The sequence below is a fragment of the Bradysia coprophila genome (assembly GCF_014529535.1).
Source record: "Bradysia coprophila strain Holo2 chromosome IV unlocalized genomic scaffold, BU_Bcop_v1 contig_5, whole genome shotgun sequence".
Taxonomy (NCBI): Eukaryota; Metazoa; Arthropoda; class Insecta; order Diptera; family Sciaridae; genus Bradysia; species Bradysia coprophila.
The window spans coordinates 9043652-9051351 of NW_023503374.1; positions in this window are offsets into that span (position 1 = coordinate 9043652).

Genomic DNA, 7700 nt, shown 5'->3' on the forward strand with positions numbered 1-7700 from the left:
AGTAAAAAATGTTTTTATCACGCATTGTATAGGTTTATATAGGTATATTATATGCGCGGCAGAGGCTGGATGTATATAAATAATACGAAAACGAAAATATTCAAATGTTGTGATTCCTTCGAATTCGGCTAGCCATCAAATTTTGGGAGCTAAGGTTTCAATGTTTTGGCGAGAGGTGCCACACTTCAGTTTATTTCTCTTAATTCCATTAAATTAAGTCTATTTAGTTCAAGAAGTGCGGCAATCCATCTAGTTTTAATCCTTCACATATGGCAAGCATAATATCGACAATACCTTTGAAATCTATTACTTGATTTGTTAAGAAGCATTTTCTACTGATTGAAATAAAATCTCTCATTTGTTGAATCGAAATTTCGCTCTAAAACACCCGCCAGCTCATCGGTTATAATAGTCGTCGTTGTCGATTACCGACGACAAAGCCGGCCGTAATAGGTGTTTTGAAGTTCATTGTAAACACACTTAATGTCCCCGAAAGAATTTTCCTTTATTGATGTGTTAAATATTGTTATTTGCGACAGAAATATTTACATTGAAATTCGTATTACTATTGGAAGTACAACTTGCATTTTATATCGGCGATGATTCAACGTTATAGCCTATGCGATACTAATTAATATTTATGGAAATCTTTTTGATTTATTCATAAAATATACTCAATTGGATATTGGATATATACTGTGACCAGCGTGTGTTATTAGTTGTTAAGTAATGGAATTACAAAATTACCGAATATTTATTAGAGACAAGGTCAAGCACTACAATGAAAAGGTTTTTTTTTAAACACATTTTCATAAATGCGATACATGGTTCAGACGTTGCACAAGTAAAGTAGAGAAATAAACGCACAAAAAAAGGTTAGGAAAGACACCATGAATAGAAAGAATAATTAAATTTGAAAGTTGTTTCAAAAGTGTACCCAATTGGGTCCCATAAAAAGGCGTACGAATACAAAATAAAACGAACAATTAATCTTAACACACTGAAACCATCTTTGTACCATTAACGTCGTTCTTATGTTACAGTCCTCCTGCTCCGTCTTTAACACTTACATGTAAGACAACAGGTTGTTTTTACAAGATTTTTTTTTAACTAACAGAATCTTTGCAATTGAAAGACAAAAAAGATAAAAATGGAATGCAGCCAAATGTATTTTGTCATGCTGTTCAAAATTGAAAAGAATTTATTTCGTTCAACATAAATCTCCGCATTAAAAGCAACCATAAAATAATTAAAATTAAAGTGTTAGAAAACTATTCACGCTTGCTTAAGAACTTTATTAGCTTCAAGTATAATAAGTCGTCTTATGAAATTCCTTCTTGATATCATTTTTTGTGTTAAGTTAGAACAGACGGAACAGACATTTCATATATTGTTGATCTGCACGGGATGATTAAGCGTGGTTTTTTTTATAAATTGAATCAAAAACCCTGTAATGCTTTGAAAAGCTTTTAAAGACTCTTTCTGACATTCAGAAGAGCTTTGTAAAAGCTTATGAAAGTTTTGAGTTTTTCAATGAAAATTTAACAAGAATATGCAAGAAGCTCTTTCCTGCCATAAAAAGTTAATTTATGTCGTTTGGCGGTGACTACGAAAGATTTTTTAATCAAAACTTATTTTTAGAAACGCATATTCATCTGCTGTTGACAACGACGACAAGATTACACAATGTGCAAATCTAAGTTTTGCCCTTTATACTGAACTGTATGCTATAAATATCGAAGAAATAGATGTTGCACCACAATGACACACGTTACACAAATGAAGTAGCAGATTTAGTGACTTTGTTGCGATACATTTCTAGTTTCCGAAAGTTTCAATTATTTATAATCCAAACCGGTCAAAAGGAACTGACAGCGATACAGATAAATGTTATTCTGACGTGACGTATTAACGTGACACCGGTTGATTTCCAACCCGGTTTTCTTCATTATTCTTTAAATGCTCAGTGCAGAACTTATTTTACGTGCATTGTGTATCGTTTATTAGAGAAAGAGAACGGTATACGTGAAATCAAACACGTGTCTCCTTAACGCACAAGGTAGTTGTCAATAGTACTCGCATGATACAATCGGTATTTGCATGACATCGGAAAAATTAATTCAGTCGTTTTGTTGTTCTTTTAATGTAAATTAATTAGTCTTGGTTTATTGCATGTATAATTCATGGTATAAAAATTGTTAGACTGATAATATAATTAACATCTTGTCGGTTGTTATATAAAATCTATTCCTTTAATTGATTAACTTGAATTTGTTACAATTAAATGTAGCCACAGTTTTATAATTCGCAATCTATAAAAAAAAAACTTTTTAATTTGCTTATGGTGAGCGATGGCAATGTCAAAAAACTTAAACCGTGAATGTCGACAAGACTTATAGCGTACGAAATAAACAATTTCACGGTTTGGCTGTGCTATGTTGAGCTTGGTCAGGTCTTAAGCGATAAACAACAATAAATTATTTGCTCGAAACTTGAAAATCAATGATTGTTGGCGCTGTAGATATCATATACATAATGATAATAATTTAAGTCGAAATTTTATTTGTCATTGTGTATACAAAATTGTAATTTATACACTAGCGTATATAAATACAATATAAACCGGAAATAGAAGTAAAAACAAAATTTTGTAGCAAGAGTGGTTAAACATTATCTTCGAAATTGGGCATTTTAAAATGTTTACTAAAAAATGCGGTGGAAAACTGTAAGAAAAGTAGCAATCAGACATAAGTTAAAAATAATTACTCCTAATATTTAAATAACGTTTCGAAGAAGTAACACTTAACACTTATGACTGCAAAAAGCCTATTCGCCTAGTCAGTTGGCCTGTAGAGGCGCCACATTTTTTTATAGTACTTCATTCTCACTCATTCTAATGAAATGTCACTGCAGTGAAGTTTGTTCATGAAAAAATAATTCAGTGACAGCAGACTTTCGCTAAATTTTAATAGATTTTACCCTTAGTTTCTAAACTCCATTCTCCTATAACTGAGAATCTGTTGCTGATTTTGATCAAAGTTCTTTCAACATATTAAAGTAAAATTTAGTACTTCATCCCTTTTGTCAAAAAGAGTTTGTTACTAACTTATCGTCATCTCTGTGAAGACAATTAACTCTTAAATGTAATACTATGATGCTTCATACAGGTCTTAAAATACCGGAAAATACTGTTGGATTTCTCGTAATTCCAGGAGCGATAGATGAACACAAAGAGTACAAAATATAAGAGAATTTATTAGAAAACGTTCTTTTCCATACGATGTCACATTCAGACTGACCGGTATACTGAGTCAATGTATTAACTGAATTAGAACTAGTGAACTATGATAATTCACTTGAACACGAAATCTAACAAATACTTCGTTTACCATAATTTTGAAGGACAATCAGCTGAGGGAATGTAACGTTTTTAAAAACTCTGCATTAAATAACATTCGAAGGAACACATTCTAACAATGTTGATGTTGAATAAAATATGTCAATAAAATGAACTTTTGTAGGTTAAATGAAAAACATAAAAACTTTTACAAGTAAAGGGAAATAGTGTTCCTGACGACAACAACTGAGAATTGTTACCTTTAAAGTTATGATACGCACCTCGATTAAAGTAATTAAAAAGACGTTGCATATTATAATGTTCGTTCACCTTTGTGACTCTATAAACAAGACGTTCACAAATCTTTAACGTCGGAACTATATAAGATTATGAGTTTCTTTTTTTAATTATCAATTTTACAATTTGGGTAATTATGAATTAATGAAGTTGTCAAGTTGTTTATGCAAATGTTTAGTAACATTAGAAATAGTTATTTATGCAACTAGTTGCGAAAAGTTGTAGTTTTTGTCACTAGATGTGATGTGATGTGAAAAAACTGCCACTTTCGCAACGTGTTGCATACAACGTTTTCTGCAACAAACTGCGAAAAATGAACTTTTGAAATGCAAAACATAACTCTACCTTTAATATACATTCTACTGTATCAACGAAATATTGTATAAACGATCAAGTAGACTGCATTTATGTACGCTTAAAAAATTGGTTTAATGCGATTATATATCTCAATAGCCGAATGGTCAGAGGTGTTGCTCGATAAGCATGGGCTTAGGTGTCTGTGGTTCGAAATTTGGTCAGGGCAGAATTTTTAGACCCGTACGAAGTACTGGGGTCTTATAGGTTTACGCATACGTTTGTAACACGTCGAATTGGACTCCCTGAGTAAGGGGAACCTATTGTGGTTGTCTAGAGATGCCAAATCCGCGAAAAAAAAATGTCCGTCTGTCTGTCTGCACGATAACTTGAGTAAAACGCATCCGATTTCGAAAATTCTTTTTTTTCCCGTTTGGTAATGTCAAAAGACAGGCTAAGTTCGAAGATGAGTGATTTTGGATCGACCCCTCCCGAGCTGTGGCCCAATAAGTGCTTTACGGTTTTTCGAAGATATCTCCGGACATTTAAACGTTAAACTTGTAAGTGATACGTCAAATAAAAGGTATTTACAATACCGATCGACAAAAAAAAAGTTTATGGAAATCGGATGACCGACTCGTGAGTTAGACCCCTTGGTGTGGAACAGGCACAGGGCGGCAAGCAGTTTTTGCTTGTAGGTCGGCCAAATTTGAACATATTTCGTTCGTTAGCTTTATTAGATATGTATTGACCGTACCAATCAGGGAAAAAAAAGTTTATGAAATTATGTTCTCCGGAGCTTGAGCTAGGTCTCTTGGAGTGAGCTCTTATCTGGCTACTCGGCCGTACAGTGAACGTGGAGTATTTTGTCAATATCTCGAGTAAATTTTGACCGAATTTCATGATTTTTTTTTGTTTGAAAGGTATTAACAAATGTAAAGCGTCGGTACTATTTTCGGTTTCCTAACAAAATGGCTACCGGCGGCCATATTGGATTTTATTAAAAGTGATATAAAGTGGGAAAAATGATGCTTAGAGAGTTTCTGTTAACATGGAAATAATGTGTTAAGTGTGAGGGGTTTCAGGGATTCCATATACGGACATCTATATATACCTATATACAGCTATATTGAGCTATATACAGGCATATAGAGCTATATAATAGCATATTCCTCTGTGAAATGTTTATTTACAGTGAAATATAGGTAAATATAGCGGTATATAGCTGTTTAAATAGGAATTTATGAAATTTGACTTCGTACGGGGCTGTCTATATTGCCTCCGGCAATTTAATTGTATATGATAACAAGGCAAAGAGTGGATAATGTAAGTGATTTAAAAGGAAGAATAGTTTTTCAGCAGAGAAGAAAATGAAGTAAGAGAAATGAAGAGTTTCACATTAAAGGCTTTTGATACGAATAGGTGTTTCGTACGGGTCGGCGTTAGCTATGTTTATTTACGGTTAATGGTTCAGATATGCAGAAGGAGTGGTGAAAACTAAATCCATTTTACCACTAGTGACGAAAAGCATATATGAAAATCCATTTTTCAACTAGTGGTGAAACGTAAAACATAGAAAACCAAAGAAAAAAAGGCTCTTCGATCGCCACCCAAATCACGCATGAAAAAATTCAGTTTTCTCAGCGAAGTTGCAAAAATATCATTACATTGATTGTATTATTCTTATTAATTTAAATTTGTTCAACAATTGTGTAACGTAGGTAACTACGGAATCTGCCATATATATTTTTGTATTTTAAAGTCGGAATAGCTCAGTTTATTCTTTTAATTTGTCAAATATTTCGACTTCAAATCGAAGTCATCATCAGTGGCTCAAAGTCAAAAATCAAATTCTAAAGTAAAATACATCATCGTCACAGTAATCTCCAATTATAACATCGGTGGCCATATATACATATGCAAGAGTTATTTTTCTCATTTTGCCAACTTTATCTAGTAGAAATTTTTATTATTTGGTGTAAATTGATTAAATGTAGTTAGTCTTTTTTGCATATTCTTATATTACGTACTGACTTTTGATAGGCATTCAAATAACAGTATGCAAAACATTACTTTGTATATTTTCCTCGTCAGGATCAATTTTATTGTTGAAGAAAAACCAATTTCCAAGAGTGCACGAGTTCTACGGTCTGTGTCCCATCCCACCATCGCACTTCAGGCAGTGAAGTGGAAGAAATTTCGAAAAAAAAACTTTATATTTTGTCAGATTATCCGATTTTTTTCACTTAATTTATAGTGTTCTTAGAGCGTTGTAGATGTACATACCGCTCAATGGCCTGATAAGAAATGGTACTTTTGAACTGCCTTTGTTGTGCTCACCTAGGGAAAAAAGCTGGAAATTGCATTTTCTCTGGTGACTTGTATACCTCGCTACGCTCTGACTACACTTTCGAAATGCAATTTCCAACTTTTCTTCCATCGTTGAACAAATAACTATTATTGCCTACTCGCGATGATTTCCCTTCAGACTGTTGTTACACTCTAAATTTCCGCGCCTAGAACATTTTTTAAAAAACTTGCACTATGGCCTATAATATCATGATTAACAATTAGCAATTATCATTTCATTTCATTTCATTTCATATTTATTTCTGATAAATTTTCCTAATTACATGAATTGCGAAGCTCCAGTATGTATTCACAATTCAAAGGAGCTACAAACAGCAAATTTAAAGTTAAATTTAAACATAATAAAAAATTTTCGAATATAAGTTCCATCATCACAAGATGGCAAGCAAGGGTAAAAAAATACCATGAGGTAAGAGGTAGCACGCAAATAATAAACAAAAAACAAAAAATGGAATTAGCTAAAAAAACTTCCGTTTGTTCGATCGTGGAAATAAGGATTAATTCAAGTTCACAAGCGCGTTAACCAGTATGCTTTCAATGAACGACAAAATTGATTGAACGTAAAAAAATTTCTTATCGTCGGTGGAAGACCATTAAACAACGTCGGTCCGGAATAAAACAGGCATCGCTTGCCATAATTCGACGAAACCTTAGGCTTTTTCAGTAAATAAGAATGCCTTGTGTCATAACGATTAAGATTACGTGAGAACAGGATTGAATGATGCTTTAATTCATTGACACAACAAAACACGAACTTACAGACTGCCAATTCGTACATTCGTGGTATCGTTAACAATTATACATACCAACAATATATTTTTGAGCCACCGTTGCAATTTAAACAATGGCCGGATGACTACGACTAGCCGTCTAAAAGGTTAATCGCAGGGTAATGGACATCCGAAAGGATGAACCGGTCTAGCATATAAATTGAAGTGTTTCAGGTATAATGAGCTACATACCTTTGTATTTTCTGTGATCAATGGCGTCTAAAAATCGTCTGGTAGTAGTTCAAGTGTCAGCGTTCCAGTTCTTGATCACTTGGAAGTTTGCTCTGTTCGCTTCGGACCGTAAACGGAAAAGAAAAAATTGAACTTAGATTTACCGAATAAATTGTTCTTATGACAGTCCAGAAAAACCGAATGCACTTGTATCGATGGATATGCACCATAAAAAATCCAGATATAGTCAAATTCTTTGATTGTGATGTCAGACATATCAGAAAGAATAATTAAAAAAATTATGTCAAAAGTGAATTTCGGGCGAGTGAAAGCATATGATTAATACTGTATTTTACCATAAGTTTGAACCATCTGGTCGGTACCGTGTAGTCGTCTCAATTACGGGAGATGATCGTGAGAAGATTTAAATATTTTTTACTCGCTATACCCCTGGAAACTAG